The 12,236-nt window shown below is 48.4% G+C and overlaps 1 long non-coding RNA gene across 3 annotated transcripts; it reads left to right on the top strand.

The window, feature by feature from the left end:
• Nucleotides 1–8,954: 8,954 nt before the first annotated feature.
• Nucleotides 8,955–11,055, top strand: LOC131678029 (uncharacterized). 3 transcript variants are annotated; one of them, XR_009303550.1, is made up of 5 exons: nt 9,742–9,764; nt 9,827–9,966; nt 10,444–10,608; nt 10,663–10,716; nt 10,790–11,055. It is a non-coding gene; the product is annotated as an uncharacterized LOC131678029 (long non-coding RNA). The 3 variants fall into 3 exon arrangements; XR_009303548.1 differs by lacking the exons at nt 9,742–9,764; nt 9,827–9,966 and adding an exon at nt 8,955–9,091 and having other exon boundaries at nt 10,790–11,051; XR_009303549.1 differs by having other exon boundaries at nt 9,762–9,966; nt 10,790–11,051.
• Nucleotides 11,056–12,236: the final 1,181 nt, after the last annotated feature.

Raw genomic sequence — 12,236 nt, 5'->3', positions numbered from 1 at the left:
TCCAAATCCTTACGGATAAGTCGGTGTAAACGACGTCAGTTTGAGCGCGACGTTCCATACTTTCTGTTATGTAGGATGTTAAGCATAACAGGTTAGATGCAGTTGACCGCCCGGACGTGAAGCCATGTTGATCGTCACTTAGGTACTGCTTGCAGTGAGCCTGAAGAGGTTCCATAATCACCAGCTCGAACAACTTCGAGACAGCGCTCAATGAAGTTATCCCACGGTAATTATTGACGTCTCGCTTATTGCCCTTTTTATGAACTGGGAACATGTTCGCTGATTTCCAGCAAGATGGAAAAATACCTCTAGTAATAGATGCTCTAAAGATCTGAAGAAGCGGAGCAACAAAAACTTCGATGTGCCTTTTCAGTATCGCGGAGGGGAGCACGTCGGGTCCCGGATTGAAAGATGACTTAAGTCGAGAGGAAGCTCTGGTAATCATCGTTGCATTAAAATCGATAGCACCCAGAGTGTGACCCACAAGTGGAGCTCTGCTAGCCGCGAGCTCGATTTGCTCAATAGTTAGTGCCTCATCTGTGAATACATTCGCGAATTTTTCCGAGAAAAGTGAACATATGTCTCGAGATGTAGTAGCTGTGTTCCCATTGAAAGTCATAGACGACGGCAGTCGCAAGAGGTGGTTTGGCGAGGTCTCCCCCCCGTGGGGAGAGTAGTGGAACGATGAGTGCTGCACTCGAAAGCACCAGTGACCCCCCAGCAGCGGTAGGCAATACCCCTACCAATGCATCGGAGGGGCCAATAGCTGCGATGCGCAAAGTAGCGAAGCAACTCGATGCTATAATCGACTTCGCTAGCGCAAAGCAGAACATAGCCAAGGAGTTGAAGTTGAGCCTTCTGGAGCTCCGGAAAGCTGTTCGTGTCGCAAGACAGGAACAGCAGGCATATGTTGAGAGGGTGGAATGTCGGGAGAGGCCCGACATAGAAACCCAGACAGTGGCCTCCAATAGGGAGGAAAGAGAGAAGGTCAATAGAGGTTCACAGACAGTGGCCTTTACCTTCTACGGAGCAGCCACGTCGATCGGAGCGGCGACCGAGTTCCCCTCGAAGGGAAAGGGAAAGGGCAATCGCAAGACGGCATCGAATGCGAAGCGCCCTAGGAAGTCGCCAGGCGAGGGTGCCAAAACCGACACCACTCGGCGTGCAACCGTCAAGGTCAAACGCCGCTTGGGTGAGGTAAGCGAGGGCGAGAGTGACCTCGCTGTGTAGAGCGATGGTACCAGCAACCCGGCACGACCGGGGCAGGGGGGCTCAAACCCCTGGACGCTGGTCACCAAGAAAAAGCCGGCACCGAAACCGGAGGTACCGCGGCCTGCGAGGAAGGCCAAGGACAGAGGCGAAGCCTTGTGGTTAAAAACCGACAAGGACAAATACGCCGATGTCCTTAAATCGATGAAGGCGGCCGAAAGCCTCTCGGCCCTTGGGCAGGATGTGCGTAGCGTAAGACGCACCAATACGGGAGAGATGCTCCTGGTGCTGAAGCGAGGCGCACAATCAAGTGCAATATACAAGGCCTTGGCCCAAGAGGTCCTGGGTGAGGGCGCCCAAATCAGGTCGCTAGGTGCGGAAACAACTCTCCAGTGCAAGCACTTGGACGAGTTCACGACCGCAGAAGACGTCGTCGCAGCCGTCAAGGAGCAATGCGGCGTCACAATCGAGCGGGCCTCTGTTCGATTGAGGGACGGACCCTCTGGCACCCAAGTAGCCTACCTCAGGCTACTGAATGCGGATGCCAAAAAGGTAACCGAGAAAGGGAAGCTGAAGATCGGCTGGTCGGTATGCCCTATTAGTATACCCCAGCCGCCTTCAGTGGACAGGTGCTATCGGTGCCTAGAATCCGGCCATAAAGCTTACGAATGCAAAGGCTTAGACAGGAGCAAGCTATGTCGTCGATGCGGCGAGGAGGGGCATAAAGAGCGGGGGTGCACTAAGGCATATAAGTGCCTTATCTGCACCTCTAAGAAGCAAGCCCATAAACATGCTATGGGCGGACCTTCGTGTCCCTTCGGCGAGTTAAATAAGAAGAAGCCGTGAGAGTCACACAGCTAAATCTTAACCATTGTGCAGCAGCCCAACAGCTGCTGTGGCAGTCGGTCTCGGAGTCGAGGACAGATGTCGCCCTATTATCAGACCCGTACAGCATCCCTGCCGGCAACGGCAATTGGGTGTCGGACGGGTCTGGAATGGTGGCAATCTGTACAACGGGAAGGTTCCCGGTTCAAGAGGTAATACACCCCTCCGCCGAGGGTGTGGCGATTGCCAAGATCAATGGTGTGTTCTATTGCAGCTGCTACGCCCCACCAAGGTGGCCAATAGAACAGTTCTACCAGATAATCGACAGGCTCTCGTCGGACCTCGTGGGCCGGAAACCGGTAGTAATAGCGGGAGACTTCAACGCTTGGGCAGTGGAGTGGGGCAGCCGCTGTACAAATAGCAGGGGTCAAGCGCTAATGGAAGCGTTTGCGAAACTCGATACTGTGCTAGCTAATGATGGCTCCGCTAGTACATTCCGTAGAAACGGAGTGGAGGCGTGGATTGATTTGACCTTTGCCAGCCCGAGTCTGGCTCCAGGCATGGAATGGAGGGTAGACGAAGGCTACACCCATAGTGATCATTTAGCAATCCGCTTTAAGATCAACTATGGTGTGCAGCATCCGAGGGCGGGAGATCCCTGTCAGGTACGCGGGTGGAAGTCCAATCACTTCGACAGCGAAGCTTTCACCGCGGCCCTGGGACTGGAGGCCAACACCGACAGTCTAAGCGGGGATGCGCTGGTAGCTGTTCTATCACGCGCGTGCGACGCCACTATGCCGAGAAAAACACTGCCAAGAAACGGTAGATGCCCGGTATACTGGTGGAGTGCCGAGATTGCAGCTCTACGGTCAGCCTGCCTCAGAGCTAGACGTAGGATGCAAAGAGCTCGCACCGAGGATGCAAGAGAGAACCGCCGCGAAGTGTTTCGAGCTGCGAAATTAGCCCTTAACAAGGCTATTAAAAGCAGCAAGAGAGCGTGTTTCGACAACCTGTGTGAGAGTGCCAACGCGAATCCGTGGGGTGACGCCTACCGGATTGTGATGGCCAAGACCAAAGGGGGCTCCTCACCCCCAGAACGGTCTCCGGACCGGTTGGCAACGATTATCGAAGTACTCTTCCCGTCTCGAGCCACAAGCCCCTGGCCACCTGCACTACGAGACAGTGCGGGCACGGTCGAAATGGTGGCTCCAGTGACGAACGAAGAACTACTCGCAGTGGCTAAATCCCTAGCAATGAACAAAGCTCCAGGGCCGGATGGAGTCCCGAACAACGCTCTCAAGGCAGCGATCATAGCGAACCCGAACATGTTCAGGCTAGCTATGCAGAGATGCCTTGACGAGTGCCGTTTCCCCGATAGATGGAAAAGGCAGAAACTGGTGCTGTTGCCGAAGCCCGGGAAGCCGCCAGGCGACCCATCGGCGTACAGACCAATCTGTCTGATAGACACGACTGGCAAACTGCTTGAGAGGATCATCCTCAACAGGCTCACCCCGTACGCGGAAGGTACGGACGGTCTGTCAAGCAACCAGTTTGGCTTTCGGAAGGGTAAGTCCACAGTGGACGCTCTCAACTCAGTGATAAATACTGCCGAGATAGCGATCCAACGAAAAAGGCGAGGTATTCGATACTGTACGTTAGTGACACTTGACGTGAAGAATGCATTCAACAGCGCAAGCTGGGATGCCATCGCGCTCTCGTTACACCGGCTTAGCCTACCGGTGGGTCTGTACCGGATCCTGGAAAGTTACTTCCAAAACCGCGTACTGCTATACGAGACCGATGCCGGTCAGAAAAGGGTTCCGATTACCGCCGGAGTCCCGCAGGGCTCGATCCTAGGCCCGGTGCTATGGAACCTCATGTATGACGGGGTTCTGAGACTGAAGTTCCCTCCTGGGGTCAAGATCGTCGGCTTTGCCGACGACGTAACCTTGGAGGTCTACGGGGAGTCAATTCCTGAGGTAGAACTAACCGCAGAACACGCGATTAGCACGGTGGAGGAATGGATGAGCGCGAGAGGCCTGGAGCTCGCTCATCATAAGACGGAGGTAGTTATCGTCAACAACCGCAAGTCGGCACAACATGCAGTTATCCATGTGGGAGAAGTCGCGATCACTTCACAGCGAAGTCTGAAGTCTCTCGGAGTCATTATAGACGACAAGCTGACCTTCGGCAGCCATGTCGACTATACGTGCAAGAGAGCGTCGACTGCTGTTGCGGCACTATCGAGAATGATGTCCAACAGCTCAAAGGTGTGCGCCAGTAGACGTAGGTTACTGGCAGGCGTTGCCGTATCTATCCTCAGGTACGGCGGCCCGTCATGGTCAAGAGCACTGAGGGTAACCAGTTACCTACAGAAACTGGAGAGCACCTATCGCGTGATGTGCCTCAGAGTGATATCTGCCTACCGCACGGTATCACACGATGCATCCTGCGTGATAGCGAGCATGATGCCAGTCGGGCTGGTCATTCGGGAAGATGAGGAGTGCTTTGAGCTACGTGGAAATAGGGGAGCCCGCGAGCGCACCAGGGTGACCTCGGTCGCCAGATGGCAGCGTGAGTGGGACAACTCCTCGAAAGGTAGGTGGACCCACCGGCTGATACCTAGCATATCGAGCTGGGTGGGAAGACCCCATGGGGAAGTTCACTTCCACCTGACACAATTCCTGTCAGGCCATGGCTGTTTCCGTCAGTACCTCCACAGGTTCGGACACGCGGAGGTCCCAGTCTGCCCGGACTGCCCAGGTGTAGATGAAACTGCCGAGCACATACTGTTCGTATGTCATCGGTTCGACGTCGAAAGAAGAGCAATGCTTGACGTCTGTGGCTGGGACACAACCCCGGATACCCTTATTCAGCGGATGTGTCAAACGGTGGAGAAGTGGAACGCAGTCTCGGCTGCTACCATCCAGATTGCCAGTAGGCTACAGGTAATCTGGCAAACCGAGCAACAGACGGCGGGCACGGCTAACTAGTGATTGGTTAGTTGGAGCGAAAAAGGCCAAGCGCAAAATAAGAGAGTGAATGGTCTGTTCATGCCGAGGTAGGTTGGCGCAGCGAATGGCAACCGCGTAAGGGGTAAACCCAGCCACCCCGAAGCAAGACAGAAGAGTTAGTGTATAGGCGTATAAGTGGACTGCCTCATGCCAAGACGGGAGGGTCGTAGCGTAGTATGTTGGAACTAAGCTATCGATGCCTCATGGCGTGGCAGAGGAGTGAAAGGGTGAGCATCCAAGTCAGTCTCACACTGCATGTTAAGGGTGAGCATAAAAGTCAGCCTCACAGGTTGGTAGAGGCTAGCACAAAAGTCAGCCTAGCAAGGAATGAAAAAGGTGAGCACAAAAGTCAGCCTCGCATGGTATGTCAGAAGTGGGGCCTAAGAAAAATGTCCCACATGGGATGCCAGAGGGAGTGACAAAGGTACAATAGAGTGGCACGATTGAGAGTGAATCAGGTGATAGGGTGAGCACCCAAGTCAGCCTCACATGGATGGGTAGGGCGAGCACAAAAGTAAGCCTAGCAAGGAATGAGTAAGGTGAGCACACAAGTCAGCCTCGCATGGAACGTAAAAGGTGAGCACAAAAGTCAGCCTCATGTGGGAGTGTTTGAGAGTGAATCAAAGTGTGATTGAGAGAGCACCCAAGTAAGCCTCATACAGGATGTATGATCGCGCGAGTGAGAGTGAATGAGTACATTCAGTACAGCCATCCCCCCAGAAGTAATACCGAGAGGTAGTTCCTGGGAGGAATGATGGCGGAGCCCAATGGAGTTTAGTCGGTATTAATGGCTGGTCACCATTTGAGTCCGACACGCCCCCAGTGCACCCCGTGTGGTAGATTGGACCCTACCGTTAGCACGTGTACTGGGCTAGGACATAAAGGTCTTCTCCATTGTAAAAAAAAAAAAAAAAAAAAAAGACGACGGCAGTCCTGATTCCTTGCGCTGCTCGTTCACATATTTCCAGAAACGTTTAGGATGCGACTTGAGATTATGCTGAATATTTTGCTGATAGAAACAGTGTTAACTCGTTTGTACGCATGGTTGAGACTGACGTAATAGTCTCTGAGTGATATTGTGCGATACTTGGTAAACATCCGCAGGGCAGCTCTTTTTATAGACTTCATTTGTCGCAGCGTATTCGTTTGCCATGGAGGGCCGGTTTGTCGATGGTGAACTTTCTTTGGAACATGCCTGTCAATAGCGTACACCAGAACGTTTGAAAAGGTTTCGACATCTTCGGGGTCCAGAATATTTTCCCAATCGATAGTGGAAAGAAGGTCTGCGATACTGCGATGATCAGCTTTACGGAAATTGTAGGAGACAGAAAGCGGTAATATATCGAAGTCATGCACCACAGAGCTATCAATCGTGGCGATCAGTGGAGGATGATGTGCCACTGGAGAGAGGGAGCCGTCACTATTGATGTGGCGGAAACCTGGTCGCTGACCAAACAAAGATCGAGAAGGTGGCTATTCTCATTGGCAATAGGATTTATTTGTACTAACGTGGCTGAGCTATAGCTATCAAGTAGCCTCATTGCACATGGGTGGAGAACGGAATGGTCAGAATCCGGATAAAGAAATCCATTACAGGAAGATTTCCATGAAATGCTAGGAAGATTAAAATCTCCTAGTACCATGATCTCATCAACAGCGTTAGCATCTTCGAGGATAGTAAAAACTGAGCTGCAGTGTGCTTCAACGTATTCGGTATCACGAGCGCGGTCGGGTGGAACATACAACGCACACAAGTACAACTTACGGTCGCCAAGCTCGATAATCGTCCAAACCTACTCTAGACAATCCCAAGAAGTGTTTTCGACGATTCTTGCCTTCAAGCTGGTTTTAACCGCTACTAATACGCCGCCTCCGGGGGATTTTCGGCTGTTCCTAGGGTTCCGGTCACAGCGAAACACCTCGTATTCAGTACCAAACACCTGACTGGAAAGTGTGTCATCGTTCAACCATGTTTCGACGAAGACAATGATGTCAAAACTCTTATCGGAGACTGCAAGACGGTATTGCTCAACGATTGAATTAATACCACCAACATTTTGGTAGTATAGCAGCAGTTTAGCCCGTCGTTGACCAATGCTAGAAATCGAAGAGCTTTGAGGCAAGGAAGAGCTCATAGATGCATTATACTTGCCTGAGGTAGGTTTGCGGAAGACCCCTCGTCCCAACTCCACCACAGGGCCGGGACGGCTGCTGGTCGCAGGCAGGAAGGGCTCGACTGTGGTGGGGGGACTAAGGGCTTCCTCACGGCTGACGGCAAGTGTGCGTCCCGGTGACCGAAGAGACGACATTACGTGGGATATATGCAATGCAGCTGAACTAGGTGTCTCTCGTAAACAGCTGCGCTTCGCAGGCAGTAAGAACGGCGTCTGGTGCTGATAGAGTACAATTAACGAAGAACTGGAATCGGGGAACATTTTTTTTATTCAGAAAGGATGGGTACTTGCCGCAGAGGGAAGTTTGGAAGACTCTTTCTCCACTCTCGCACACAGGACCGGGACGACTGGTGAACGTTGGCTGCAGTAGCTGGACTGTGGCGGGGGGATCGAGGGCTTCCATAATACAAGCTGCGGTGCATCCCAGTAGTCCGTTAGCGAAATCTATCCTGCTTTGGCTGGTCGAAATTAAATTCCCGAACGAGTACTCCAGTCGGCCAAGTAGACGCTTTGAGTGCAGTGTCCTTTAGTTCGCTCGGAAAGAAACGAAGTTTAGTGTAGTGAGCTCGGTGTCCTTCTTGACCAACAAAACTGCTTTGGGTGCATCGCTTATTCCAAGGCATTCTTGGGTCATGGCGATTTCCTCCACTGTATGGCTCGGGTCAAGACGGCTCAAATAGACCCAAAATTGCTCCCGCTCATCCGCAACTGTTCTGATTTCCCGCTGAATGGCTCTAGTACCGCAAACAGCGGTTCCAGTGGCGCGAATTTTAGCATTATTCTCGCGACATCGTTTCGGAGTGGGCGGATCCTCCGGAAGTCGCTTGACAAACAGCCCCCTTTGAGTTACAGAACCATAATTGGCCGAAAAATGGTTTTCAATACGGCTCGAGAGATTTGAGACGACCATGTTCAAATTATCTACAGCCTCACATAATTTTTTTGTGTCCACAATGGGAGCAGCGGAAACGAATTGCTGCACCCACTCGTTAAAACAGCGAGCACAATCGTCGCAGAGCCAGTGCAGGTTGTTGTTGAAACTAGACAACAGGTCTAGTGCGGATCGCTGCATACCGGGAATACAGGTGCGGTGGAAAATCGATCCGCAATGGCCGCGACATGCAATTTTCTCAATCCTATTAACGGGAGAGTCGCATGACTTGCAACTAAAATTCATGGCTGATTTCAATCCGCCTTTTGTCGCTTACGACCTTTTGAAAACCCACCCGAGATTTCGTCTCGCTGTGCGAAAACTTGAAGTGTGGGGAACACTTTCCACTACTCGCGTGCAGATGACGAAGTGAGCGAGTAAATTTTTTTTGTGGGGAATTACACACAGGGTGCAGTATCACAATTTCACCGTAGGCTCACAAAGTTTTCATAAGGATTTCAAAGTTTTCACAAGGATTTCACTGGTGAAGCTTAGTATGCACCTCTTGCGAAATGAAATTTCCTATACAAAACCTATGCATAAAAAACGCCGCGAAATGCTTGCGAAAAATTTGTTCGTTTTCATTTCGTAAGCGGTACGCAGCTCTCGCGAAAACGATAACGAAAACTGCAGTTAGCCGAGACACGGTTCAATAAACGATAAGTTTGATTTAACTTCCGCGAGATAGCGCTGCTTTCTATGCGCTGTCACCAAGGCTGACTTTTTTCTTGCGAAATAATGATCGGATGTATTATTCCGCTCGGATGCTTGCGGAATTTTGACAGGTGGAGATAAACAAAAAACAAAAATGACGTTTGATTATTGTTTTGTCTTGCGCTGTTGGCGGAACAGAGATTCCTAAAATTTTAGCTAGTTTATTTAAAGCTAACAGCAATCGGAATAGTAACAGTGCTAACATTTTGTTTCTCACAAAACACGTAAGTACAACTAAACGCATTTGCAGCAACTTCAGGTTCCAAGGCAATAGTATGACGAGCACAACCACAATTTCACGTGCTCCAGCGTCAACAGCGGTTCTGGTCTCAACAAAAACAAACTTAGCAACCAACCACCCCTACTAGAATCATTAACATAAAGACCCAATTCCTAACAACAGTCAGACCCTACAAAATATCCTTCCACCCAACATCCTGAATCTGTCAATCTGCCAACTGTGTTCATTGTATTCAATCGGTACTACAGCAGCCAACAGCCCCTCAAAAGTAAACTGTAAGGTTACAGCGCAGCACCCACGAACACATGATTCAGATTCAGAAACAACAGCAACTGTTCCAACTACTTCCATTATGACGGGAGACACCTAGCATCACAAATACGCCCTGGTGATAATATCTAAAAACAGGTTATAATGAATCCAACATTCGCAGTGTATTGAATCAAACAAGACTATTTTTTGAATGGCGGATCTTTCGGGGTACACCGCTTATCAGCTAATACCAGGTTCGTTCCAGTACACGGAAGATGCTCCGGAACAAACAGGAGCAAAAATATTAGCTCCTTTTTACTTCGGCTTGCTGTCAGAAGATAAAAAGAATACAGGAACGACCTTTTCCTTATTTGCTCCGTAGGAGGTACTTACAGTTTCTCCTGGTACTGCAACAAACTTACCATTGCAAATCGTATCTGACATAGCTTGTGTTGCAATTTCTTAGCGGTGGTCCTCCCGGTTTAGTGAAATCCGAACCAGACAAAAGCGCAGTCAAATCCCAGCCGTGGTTCCTACCAGTTCCTTGCATCAAAATATCCCTGCCTTGACACCGATCGTGATTCAAGCACCCCAACAGAAGCAGAAGTAAGCATTCACTATTCTAGCGCTTATCAGCAGCATTTCACAGCAGGCCCAGCAGCAGTACCATATTCAACAATAACAGCAGCAAATTAAAACTTCCCCAATACGATGGCCATTATCCGACCGGTGGGTAATGATGAAGATCAAACCATGGTTTTTCCCCCGGGGTTGACCTGATTCAACGACCTGGTTCACAACCGCAACTAGCGTAAACGATCCAAGTCAAACAGGGTCAAACATAGGAGACCATTTTCCAACCAGGACTATCATCACCCAGATTGCACAGCAGCAGATACAGCAACACCTGCATACACAGTAGCCACAGCATACAATACAATCCCAGACGCACCGCGAACAGGAGGAAATTATATTGTAATGTAATATCCTATTCAGTGGGAAAAAACTCATACTTGTAGAATTCACAGCTCGATCAAGATTTTTTTTTGGTGTGTGTTATATCTGAAGTAAACTTTTTTTCAGATCGCATGGACCAACAGTAAACCACAGCAGATACAGATCCAGCGAACATAAATCTTCCAACAGTAACAACAAGGCCCCACAATCACCATTCAGCAGCAGAGCGCGGTGACAATAGATCAACAGCAAACACAATATGTAGGAGCTCAAAAGCTACTTTCTCTTTCGGTAAGTTTTAATCACAATCGTTCCTTTCATCTGAATGACCTTGTCGATTTACAGACAAACATGTTATGGAAGTTCACGACATGTTAAAACGGGCTAAACGTAAGCCAGGTAATATCGCAAATTTTATCAATTAACCTAACCGACAATCTGTACTGATTTCGAATTTTCTACTTTTGCACAGGAAAAGGTCCTTCAGACAGATAACATTCAGGCGGCGTTGGTGTTGGTGGCATTTCGAAGGTACCGAGAGCTAGATCCGACCCTATCAGCAACACGAAACGAACCCCGGCAAGACTGGTAGGGCGCAAGGTGCCAGTGAACACACGACACCCCCTACATAATTCAATAGTTCTGGGGAAAGTTTTCATTGGGACGTATATGACATTATCTTTGTTTACTTTCGCTTCTGTTTATTACTCGGTTGCTTCAACATTTACCTATTAACTCTTTCCTTAATATTCTAGTAAAAACTATCGGTTTTCGCAATGTACTGAAAATTAACGGAAAGTAAATTAATGAAAAATTAAATTATGTAGCTAAAATTAGAGGAAAGTTTATGTTACTTAAGCCCTATTGAATATTTTCTCCAGAGTTATTTAATAGTTAGCTGCACCGCGCTAAAATGTCTATCGAATTCCATAAGAACCACTTATGAATTTGCGCCAGAAGTATCCCATACAGAAATCATAAGCGTGTTTAATGATTTAGAGGGGAAGTTGACCATCGAGCCGCTTACGAATTTCATAAGTCATATTTAAAGATTTCTGAGGATGTTCTTAAGATTTTTGTGTGAATATACTTATATTATGCATCATGGTGAAATGTGAATTTAAGATAGGAATTGTCATAAGGTCTAATAATAGACCTTTCTCGTCCGACCTAACCCCCTTTTTTCTTATTTTTATTCAAAAGACTACACATTTTTAAGAATATTTCCGCTGAAATGAGACTTTTTAGAGCTATCGTGATTTTTTAATGATTTTTTTAAATTTGAAAAATGCAAGAATGTTGAGTATTTTTTTCACCTTTGCAAGAATGGTGGGACTCAAAATATGTGTTTGGGCAGCACTGTTTTGTATATTTTTGCTTGGCTTCCTGGCAACGCGGCAAATGAAGTGGTGAGTCGCGGTACAATGTTCATTGGATATGTAAACAAACTAAAGTGAACCTCTCGGTGGAGAACGTTGCATGGTAATGTTTAACCTCACTTTTTTGACAGTTCAAAGAGATTGTTTACATGATCTTGGAATTTTTATTGATTCGATCATAGTATGAGAAACTTGGTTTGGTTCGCTGCCAAATGTTAACACTTTCCCAACAAGGTCGCTCAGCTGTATTTTTTAATTGATGTCGGCATCATACATTGTTCCGTTAAATTTAACATTTTTACTTTTCTTGTACATGATTCATTGAAGAAGCAAGGAATTTCCAGCTAAACATTTGAAAAAGGCCTACTGCCAAGTGCAAACAAATCGAATTTTGATGTTCTCTATTAAAATTCTGGGACAGAACCTGTGGATAGATGTTTTCTTTTTCTTTTTCCTGTTCATTTTATCTCTTGTCTTGCATAGCCACTCTTTCTTCCTCACATATTTTAAATGGACTGGCTACATTTGACACTCCCCCTG

The sequence above is a fragment of the Topomyia yanbarensis genome, chromosome 1, assembly GCF_030247195.1.
Source record: "Topomyia yanbarensis strain Yona2022 chromosome 1, ASM3024719v1, whole genome shotgun sequence".
Lineage (NCBI taxonomy): Eukaryota > Metazoa > Arthropoda > Insecta > Diptera > Culicidae > Topomyia > Topomyia yanbarensis.
Note: the sequence above shows the minus strand (reverse complement) of the source record. Positions and strands in the feature narration are given on the sequence as shown.